The sequence below is a fragment of the Castor canadensis genome, chromosome 5, assembly GCF_047511655.1.
Source record: "Castor canadensis chromosome 5, mCasCan1.hap1v2, whole genome shotgun sequence".
Taxonomy (NCBI): Eukaryota; Metazoa; Chordata; class Mammalia; order Rodentia; family Castoridae; genus Castor; species Castor canadensis.
Window position 1 is genome coordinate 53,710,498 of NC_133390.1, and position 11,152 is coordinate 53,721,649.

An 11,152-nucleotide genomic window follows, 5' to 3' on the forward strand; every position below is an offset into this window, starting at 1 on the left:
TTCAACTGTGTATAGATTTAGGTAGTAGCATTATACTATCAATACTTTTCCACTGTACCAGAGATTAACATACTATACTGTTTTATGAATTCTCAGAAATAAAATTCACACTGTGAAAAGTCTAAAAAAAGAAAAAAAACCACAAAATGTGAATAACATAAAAATAGTCAAAAATTTTAAATAGAAGTGCTATATTAGCCAATAATTCCACTACTGGATCTATAGCCAAATGAAGTAAAATCTGTATGCCAAAAAAAACCCATAAGCCTTCCTACGCTTATTTCAACACAGAATAGGCAAGAAAATAGGACATTCTAAGTCCATCTATTGAAGAATGGATTGAAAATATATGGATTATGTATACACAAAGGAATAACACTATTCAGTCATAAAAATACTGAAATTCTTTCTTTTGCAGCAACATGGAACTGTAAATCATTATGTTAAGTGAAATAAATAAGTCACAAAAATGTACATAATGCATGACCTCACTTATATGAGCAATGTAAAAAATTGATGTTATGAGATGAATAGTAGAATATCAATTAGGAAGGGCAGGAGTAAATGAAGGGAGGATGGTGGGGAGGTATGGGTGAAATTTTGTATTCTCAAAAAATGCAGAGTATATGAAGTGTTCTTAGCACAAAAGAGACAACTATTGAGGTGATGTGTCTGGTAATTACCCACATTTAGTCATTCCCAAATAATGTATATGCTATGAAATATGATAATATACACACAGTAAATGCAGAATCACAACTGTCATAATATAAATAAATAAATAAATAAATCTTAACTGAAACATTTATTTTTCCTAATATTTAATGGAATTCTTAAATCAGTGCATAAAATATGAATGTTCTGACAGAAAGCAAAAAAGAACTTCATAGAAGAGAAATATTGATGTCCATTTAGCATAGAAAAAGTTATTCATGTTTAACATTCAAAGAAATATAAGTTAAAACACAATGAGATACCGCCTCACACCCATCAGATGATAAAAATGATGTGGATATTCAGAAGAGGGGAAGTTTAAACAATGCTAGTAAGAATTTAATTGATACAACCACTTTGAAAAATAATTTTTATTATTTTGTAAAGCTGAATATGCCTGTGTTGTATAAATCAGCAGTTCTTCTTTGAAATATGATATCATGTTTCAAAATAACATTTTGAGTACTTGTGTCTGGAAACATATCAAAGAAATGTCAGGGCAGTATTATTAATAATAGCAACAACAAAAATAGGGTAGGACAATATTCAACAACACAGAAAGATTAAATAATTTGTATTATATTTACCTGTATATCAGTGAAAATCCATGAATCAGAGATACAGGCCATGACATAGAAAGACCTTTGAAATAATGCCAGTTGCATATGTAACATTTGTGTTCCTAGTCATAAACCAAAATAAACCACACATTGTTTAGGAATATACACATATGTAAAGGGTGCTTTGTAAAGGAAAAAACTAATAAAAATTTTCAAAATAGTGGTATTCTCTAATGGAGAAGATATTGTAGTATCAGAGGAGCATTATCAATTCATTGCAAAATTTTGTTCATATGTTCAGTGATAGGTTTAGGATTTTATTGTATAGTATTTATTATTTTTATTTCAGTTTTATCATATTTCTTCTATGTATATTTTATTTTTATGAATTAATTATTGTATCATCAAAATAAGTTATACCATGAAGGATGAAAGAAAGTATAAGGTAAGTACAAAGAAGAGCATTGACAAAAAACCCAAAGCCTATAAACTTATAATCAATAAAAGAAAGACATGGATATTTTCAATGATGTGTTTGTTCATCATAGGAGCTTCTATTTTCTAATTTTCATGTAAGGCCTCTTAATAATAGGAATGACTACAGTGCAAATAATGTGTACACATGTGTGCAAATGCAAGCATGATACCTGTTAGAACTGTTCCAGGAATCTGAGGAGAGGGGATAACGGAGAGTGGTGGAGGGGGTAAATTCAGATATGATATATTTGATACGTTGTAAAAAAATTTGTAAATACCACAATGTACCCGCCACCCAGCACAACAATATAGGGAAAAAAAGAATATAGGGTGCCCAAGTAAGTAATTTTCTGTATAAGTAATACCCAATTATTACATGGGCAAAACTATATAGAGATCTATCTATCTATCTATCTACCTACCTACCTAACTACTTATCTACCTACCTATGTGTATATTTATCTATCTAATCTGCTTATCTGAAAATCCAACTTAACTGGCCATGTGGTACATTTATTTGCTAGATCTGCCCCTCATTCTCTCAACTAAACCCTATACCCACTGTCTACTGTCACTAAAGAACGTGCTCTCTTGAATGCTGCTGATGCTTTGCACTCCCAATTTCTTTTTCTTTATTTGTTTTTGATTTTTGTAGAGGAAACTACTCAGATAACATCCTCACCCTCTTACTCCTCCAAAGGAAGAGAAGAATGATCATCAATGGCAATGGCAGCTGTAATGAACAGCACCAAGTTCCAGCTTCACACTCAGGTGAGAATGTCACATCTCCTCCTTGTGGTTTCCAGTACTCTATAGGATCAGAGAAAGTTCTCTAGTAATAAACTATAGAAATGACCCCTGAAAGTTTACTGTTTGTACTCCTAATTTCTAAGCCACTTTAGTATTCACTATATTTTTCTATAGCCTTTTTAAAAATGATTCAGGCATGATGTGAGAACATAATAAGAATGACCAAGAATATACTGTACATGTCACTGTGCTCTTTCTCAATCTCTGTGAACCAAAATCATGTGCCAAAAAATCCTTTTCTTCAATCAAATTCTTTCCCAGGATCTCAAAACTCCCACGTAGAGAAGCACTGAAGGAGTTTTCATAGTATTCCTCTAGACATGCCCACACATATCTAACCCCTTGAGTTCAATGTGGAGCCCAAGTGAAACTGAATTTTGAATTGATAAATACCCCCACAATTATTTATAGCAAAGATTCACCATGTAGGCTCAACCAATATCAATCAAGAAGTTGTTCATTTCCAAGATTTAAATTGTATTTGAGTTTTCAGTCCTTTTCTTTCTATATAGTCAATTACATATATGGGAAAATAAAAATTTTATGAATTAAAATTAAGTATATATTGTTGATTTTGATAGATTTTTCTCTAGATATAGGTAAGGTTTACTGTCCTGAAGACCATTTGCACTTTTTCTTAAAGTGATTTGAAACCTACGTACAAAAAATACAAACAATAATGGACTATTTAAATTGAAGAAAATTAATCAAGAAAATATTGACTAAGAAGATAAGTTTGTGTTTCTTCTGTCAAACTCTGTTTTCAGTATTATAATGTCAATTTTATAATTATATTCTGATTCAAGTCAATATATCAGTTTCTTGAGTCCTTTACCTATTCATGTATTTATGTTGCTATCAACATTGCAAGAAAGTTTTTCTCTACATCCTCACCAATGCTGTTTGTCTTTTCTTTCTGTTAATAGTCATTCTAAAAAGTGTAAGATAGGTGATTGTATTTTTATTTTCTATTTTTCTGATGACCAGTGATGTTGAGTGTACTTTTACATATCTTGTATTCATTGGTATGTCTTCTTTTGAAAGATGTCTATTAAGGTCTTTTAACCATATGTAATTGGAGTATTTGCTTTCTGGACATTGAGTTCTTTGAATTCCTTACATGTATTAGTTGTTTATCACATATATAGTTTGCAAATATTTTCTCCCTCTTCTGTGTATCTCATCATGCTTTGATAATATCCTTTGCTACCATATGACCCATCAATCATACTACTCAGTATATAATCAAAGCAAATATGATCAGTATATTGAAAAAGTATTTTCATCCTTGTGTCTATGCAGCACAATTTGCAACATTCTGTTGATTACAGAATCAACTTAAGTGTTTGTCAGTGGATAAACAGATAAAGAAAAGGTGGTATATATATATACAATAAACTATCCTAATCTATCAAAAAAGAAATCTTGTCATTTACAACAACATGGATAAATTTAGAGGGTTTTCTGTTAGTGGAAATAAGCCAGATGCAGAAAGATAAATAAAAATGAACCCATATTATGTGGAATCTAAAAATGGTTTATGTCATAGAAGTAGAAAGTATAAATGATGATTACCGAGTCTACTGTGGTTGGGAGGCAGGGCAAAAGGGAGATGTTTGTCAAAGACCCTCAATTTTCAGTTATGAAGAAAAAATTCAAAGATCTATTTTACAACATGGTGAATACAATTTAAAATATGCTGTATTACTGAAAAATTCTAAGAGAATGATTAAAAGTATTCTTACCACAAAAATGGTAACTATATGAAATAAAACATATGACAATTATCAGATTAATAACTCCACATTGTGTTCAAAATATGTTACACACAGTAACTACAATTTCATCTGCCCATATAAAAATAACAGAAGTAACAGGTATAAAATCATAAACTAAAGTAAAAATTATAAATAGTAAGATAACTCACATAACTAAACAATGAAAGCACAATGCCATGGTCCTCATTGAAATTTAAAATATAATTATATTCTTATATAGTTTAAATTTTTGCAAATGTGTTTATGTTCTTGTTTATGTGCTTGGAAATGGAATATTAAATATTCTTATAAGATATTATGATTAGTATGTCTTTCTGGAAAACCTTTTACTGTGATTTCAGAAATACATATGCTATGGGGTTCCAAATAAATTAGAACTGCAGGTCTTGACTCAGGAAGGAATGAAAGAAAAAAATTCAGGACTGGAGGTGTGGCTGAGTTGAGTTCCTAAATTCAAGACCCAGTACTGCCAAAACAAAGTTTTTAAAAAGTAAAATCAAGAAAAAGAAAAAGAAAAACAAAATTTAAAGATGTTACAAAGTGAATAACAACCATCCATGGGGACAAGGACAAAGTCATATATGTCAGCTTTTGTACTCCAGAAAACAGAGGTAGAGGATGAGCATATAAACCACTGAATGACAGAAACTCAAAACCTGAATTAGAATTATCAAAAGCAGCATTCCTTACTGGAATGTAGCTCCAAGCATTTTATAAAGAACTTATAAAATGTAATTTGAAAGCATTGCTAGACTAGTAGTTAAGGAAAATGCATTAGACATGTTTGCCTTTGACAAGATGTTTTCATGAGATTAAAGTTCAAATAGGTTGAATGATATTTCAATTAGATTTATTACCAACTGATTGAATGGCAATGTTCAAATAATGCTGAATAGGAGGTGAATGTCAGTCTGTAATAGCATTTCACAGAGTTCTGTCCTTGATCTTTTTCTTCTTCCTTAACATGAATAAGGAATATCCTTAACATAGATGGAAATACAATGAATTGATGGAAGAATGACTGAATTGGCTGCATAGTGAATTAAATAAATATAGCAACAAAAATTTTGGATTAAAATTAAGTATACTGTTTGATTTGATTTAGATACAGGGCAGATTTACTGTACTGTAGGCAGTTTCATTTTTTTCAGTGTTCTGAAAGCAATATATAAAAATAATATACAAAAGCAGCATATGAAAAATTGAGGAAAATTGTTAACATAGCAAATAATGACTAAATATTGTGAAAAAATATGGTATGATAAAATGAGCTTCCAAAACTATCTTGATAATTAGGAATGGTTGATCAAATATTGCAAAAGAATGATTAAAAGATATACTAGTCTAAAAACCGAAATGGAGTGGGTAGAAACCTATAAATGAAAAGTAAAGAAATTTAATGTAAGTTTCAGCTCAAAAACATGAATCTCAACAAATATTACATTTTATTGCATCAAATCACTTTGCTCTCTTGATTGAAAGAAGAGATGTATTTTCTTTTCTCAGTTGCCCATTCATCACCTAAATTGATGAGCTTATGCTTAATTTTGGTAGGAATAGGTGTGTGCATGAGTGTGTGTGTGTGTGTGTGTGTGTGTGTGTGTGCGTGTGTTTGTGGATGCATGTTTGCACAAACATAGAATAAGAAATATACCATACAAGATATAATAACTATAATAATAAAGAATTCTGCCAGAGGAATAATTCATCAAAAATGAATCTAGTCAGATTAGTACACTGATAATGTCAGAGGAAAGAATCTCTACACTTGGGGCTATTTCAGCAGAAACTTTCAAAACTAAAAGTCGAAGGGAAATTGGAAAAATATATGCCCCCAAATTATGGGACAAATATAAAAGTCATACCATATGAACAATGGAATGTCAAATGGGGGAGACAAAAGAAAAGAACAGAAGAAGTGTTTGTAATAATAATAACTGAGCTTTTCTCCTAAATTGATATTAGAAAATGGCCACTAATCTATTAAATTCAAAGAACACCAACCACTACAAATGTGAGAAAACTAGACATATCATTTAAAAACTATAGAAAATCAGGTATGGAGGTGTGGTTCACATTGGAGAATGCCTGTCCAGCAAGTCCCTGGGTTCAAAGCCCAGTACTGCCAAAACAATAAAACAAAACAAAATCTACAAAAAATCTGAAGGCAGAGGGAGATACTTAGATAGATATGGTGATGTTGACACAAATTAAACAGCTGTTCAGCTGTTCACACATCAAACTACCTTAACAAGAGTTAAAGAAATTAATAATGAAATAGTGACACACACAGCAACTGAATGCCTGGCAAACCCAGATGTGGGATATGCTTGGTTCTGAAATATTGGAAGTGACTACAGGCTTAAAGAAAATGAGCAGCCTGTTTGGAATATCTGGAAAGATTGGCATCAACAATGCTAGATTAAGAAGACTGGTATAAGTACCTAACCCTTCAATGCCCAGATGATGTTGCATGCCAGAAAGATATCAGGAAATCATTACCTCACCTTATTCTGAAAATAAGAATACAGAAACTGACCAGATAACAATCACTATGGGGGTAATTCAAGATAGAAAAGTTTAAATACCTGTTTTAAGGTGACCCAATGTGCTTGAAGAAAACACAGGAAAACTTTCAATACTCTAAAAATGAAACTTAACAAAAAAGATGAAAAAATTTTAAAAAGTACACTCAACCAAATTTAAAAATTGTGATACAAATCATCAATAGCAGGGTAGATCAAACAGAATAAAACATGACATAAAAAAAACCTTTACTCTAAAATAGTAGAAATCGTATAATGTCTATTCTCAGTCCTAAATGTAATTAAACAAGAAATTAATTACAAAGATAGAGAGGAAAGCCCAAAATATATGAACATTAATTAGCATAATTCCAAAGAACATAAGGAACAAAGAAGGAAATCTCAGGAGAAATTAAAATATTTTGAATTAGATAAAAGCAAAGTAGGACATATAAAATGTGTTAGATATGATGAAAACATTGATTAAAAGAAATTTTTTCTCATTGAATGCAGACATCAGAAAAGAGCAAAGACAAAAAATAAATCATCTATCTTCCACCTTAAAGAGTAGAAAAAGAGCAGTAAACTAAATCCAGATTAAGCAGAAGAAAGTAAAATCATAAAAATTAAAGAAGAAATTCATGAAATTGAGAAAAAAAATCAGTGGAGAAAATCAATGAAATCACAAACTTCTTCTTTGAAAAGGTCACTAATTATAGGCCTCTAGCTTATAACTAAACATAACTAAGAAAATAACAGAGGACACAAATTATTACTATCAAGAATAGAAGATAGGATATCACTACAGATTCCATGAGCATTAAAAGGGTAATCAAGAAACACTATGAACCACCTACAAATTTTGTCAACTTCTAAAAGGACATAGTGACTAAAAGTCACACAAGAATATGTTGATACATATTTATAGGCTTTTGTCTATTAAAGTAATTATATTAATAATAGACTTCCCAAACAAAAAGCACCATGTTCAGTGGCTTCAGTAATAAATTTTACCCAACATCTAAGAAATCACTCCATTTCCCTGCAATTTGTTTCAGATGGAGTAATTTGCATCTCACTGTTTGAGGCTGGCATAAACCTAAGGCAAAAAACAGGCAAAGACATAAAAGGGAAATTCTGGATTAATTCTTATGAACAAAGATGAAAAAGAGCCTTAACAAAATATGAGCGAATTTAATTCAACAATGTGTGAAAGTATACATCATGACCAAGTAGGATTTATCCAATGTGTGGAAGACTGTTTAAATTTGAAAATCAACTTCATGTAATTCATTAAAGAAGAAAAACACATGAGCATGTAAATAAATACCAAATGTGCATTTGACAAAATTCAATACTGATTTTTGATTAAAAACTTATAATAATCTAGGTATAGAAGAGAACTACTCAATTTCATAAGGAAAATTTACAATTGACATCACATTTAATTGTGAGAAACTAAGTTTTTCAACAAGATCAGAAGTAAGGCAAGGATGTTCATTTTTCACCCATACTTTTCAATAATGTACTGGAAGTCCCACCTAATGCAAATGGTAGAAAAGGAAATAAAAAAGTATACAACTTAGATCAAAATAAAAAAAATTGCCTTTGTTGCAGAAGATATGATTAACTATGTACAAAATTTTAAAATATCAGAAAAGACCAAGATGGCAGATAACAAACAAACCCTGGCACTCTGAACTCTCACAAATCTGGAAGAAAACTTAAGATTCATGACTGCATCAGGTAATGTGGCTTTTTCACCAAGTAAGATACCACCAATATACAGGGGGCACATAACGTACAATGACCGACCTTTAAATTAACTTTTTAAAGCACATAACAGTCAAGGAAGATCTGGCACTGAGGACTGGCAAGCTGTTGCCTCACAGGTCCAATGGCGAGCAGTCTCTCCTACAGTTTTTGTCCTTTTTTCCTTTTGTCCTTTCTCAGAAGAGCAAAAATGCAACTCAAAAGAACTATCCTGGACCCACCAAGATTTACAGCCACAAAACCTCTGACTGTGGAGGCTCCTCCCTCTCAGCATACATGTGACCTGCAAGGCTGACTCCTGGTACCACTGAGAGAAAGTGCAATCATTCCAGGTGAGTGAGCTGCATCATCTGCTCTGGGGAAAACCACATAGTCCAGTACAGCTTGCAGGGACAAAACTGGTGGTCTAATAAAAGAAGGGAAAATTTCACCTTTATTAGGTTGGGGTGGGGCAGAGCACTGTGATGATCCAACCTATGTGGAGGTGGGGCAGCCTAACCACATCCTGGGGAAAACAACAACACATTTGACCACCTGGAAGAAGCTGGTAGCTGAAACTAACAACACTTATTCCCAGAGAAAAGCCCTCAATCTCAGGTTTCCCTGCAGGTGGAAGTTGCTGACCTCTGCACACATACCAGTCCTTGCAGGGCCACTTTGACCTACCTACTTAAATCAGCAGACCCTGACAATCAACCCCTATAAAGAAGAGCATGGGCTTAAATACTCTGAGTGGATCCCTCCCCAAACTGCTGGATAGAGAGGGGCACCATTGACTGTGACACAGTCCAGCATATCAGCCCCAAGAAGGGACAGCATGAGTGTAAGTACCCAGAGCACTCATTGAACTCAGAGGAAACCCACTTCTTGCCACAAAAAAAGAAGAAATTTGGACAGTAAATATATGCACATCTTTCTTTTTTCTTTTCTTTCTTCATTTTAGTTTTCTTTGGTTTTTTTTCTGTCTTTTGTTTTGGTTTTGTTTTAGCTTTTGTTACATATATCATTTTTCTACTCTGTTGTAATTACAATTTGCTTACCCTCTCGTTTTCCACATACTTTTTAAAATAATTTTTTAAATTATTTCTGTTTTTCTTTCTCTTCTTCTTTCTTCCTCCCCTCTCCTTATCTTCTGCTCTCCATCTCACTCCCCCCTACCATCCCTACCTCCTACACAATAACTATTCACCAAGTAGTCTAAAACACTAACTTTACATACTACTCTCATCCTTACTATTGTCTGCAATTCCTGACACAGTACCCTCCCCCATTAAATGACTGAAGTACACCCATACACACATTAGGGACCTATTACTTCATAGCGAACACACTTTTTACTGTTTTCGTCCTCACTGCCTTCCCCATCTCCTCTTCTATCATTATCTTTTTAAGTACTTAAGTATCAATATTGATACAAACAACTGTTATCTCCCCCAGTACCTCCTATATAGAGATAATATTATCAAGGGTTTTATGTACTATGTAAATGATTAACAAGTGAATCTGTGAATTGGTTGCAGCTAAGTTATACATTCAGGTGAGTGAACAGAATTGTTACAACAATCTAGCTAACAATTAAGTTAGTCAAAGCAGAGAAATTAAGTTAAGGAAAAGATAACAAGTGATTAAAACCCTTAACTAGCTAATGAACAACACATGTGCAAAGATCAAGATGCAAGCATGGAGAAAAAGATGGTAGGGAAATATGACTCCTCAAAAGGCACATAATCACACAATAGAGGATTTGGTGGACAGTGATGGGGATGAATCCTCATTTGCTCAGGTCAGAAGAATGATGATAAGAATGTTTAATGAGCTTAAAGTTGAGCTTAAAGAGGACATACAAAAACATCTCAATTAATCCCAAGAGAACACAGGAGAAAAACTCAAGAAAACACAAAACAACTAAATGAAATCAAAGGGGATGTCAACAAACTTTGAAACAAAACCAAGGAAATTATAAAAATAGACATAAATGAAATAAATAAGGCAGTACAGGATGTCAAAGAGGACCTTAACAAAGATATGAAAGTCTCAAAAAAAAAAAAAAAAAACCACAGACTCAAACAGAAATTTTGGAAATAAAAAGTTCCTTAAGTCAAATAAAAAATATAGTTGAAATCTATATCAGCAGACTAGAACAAGTGAAAGATAGCAGTTTGGGGCTAGAAGACAAAATAGAAATTAAAGACAAACAGAAGAATTCATGGACAAAAGACTGTAGAGCTCTGAAAAGAATATGTAAGAACTCTGAAACTCCATCAAAAGAATAAACCTGAGAATCATGGAGATTGAAGAAGGATAAAAGGTATAGGCCAAGGGTATAAGAAATATATTCAACAAAATAATAGAACACTTCCCAAATCTGGAGAAAGAAATGACCATTCAGATACAGGAAGCCTCCAGGACTCCAAACAAACATCACCAAAATAGAAACTCTTCACCATTGACACAGAGAACAAGGAAAAAATATTGAAGACTGTAAGAGAAAAAACAAATAACATATAAAAGTAAA

General features: G+C 32.3%; 1 non-coding gene across 1 annotated transcript; it reads right to left on the reverse strand.

The window, feature by feature from the left end:
- Window positions 1-2,411: 2,411 nt before the first annotated feature.
- On the reverse strand, window positions 2,412-2,625 carry LOC141423541 (small nucleolar RNA U3). Its single transcript, XR_012448391.1, has one exon. It is a non-coding gene; the product is annotated as a small nucleolar RNA U3 (small nucleolar RNA).
- Between the last annotated feature and the right edge of the window lie 8,527 nt (window positions 2,626-11,152).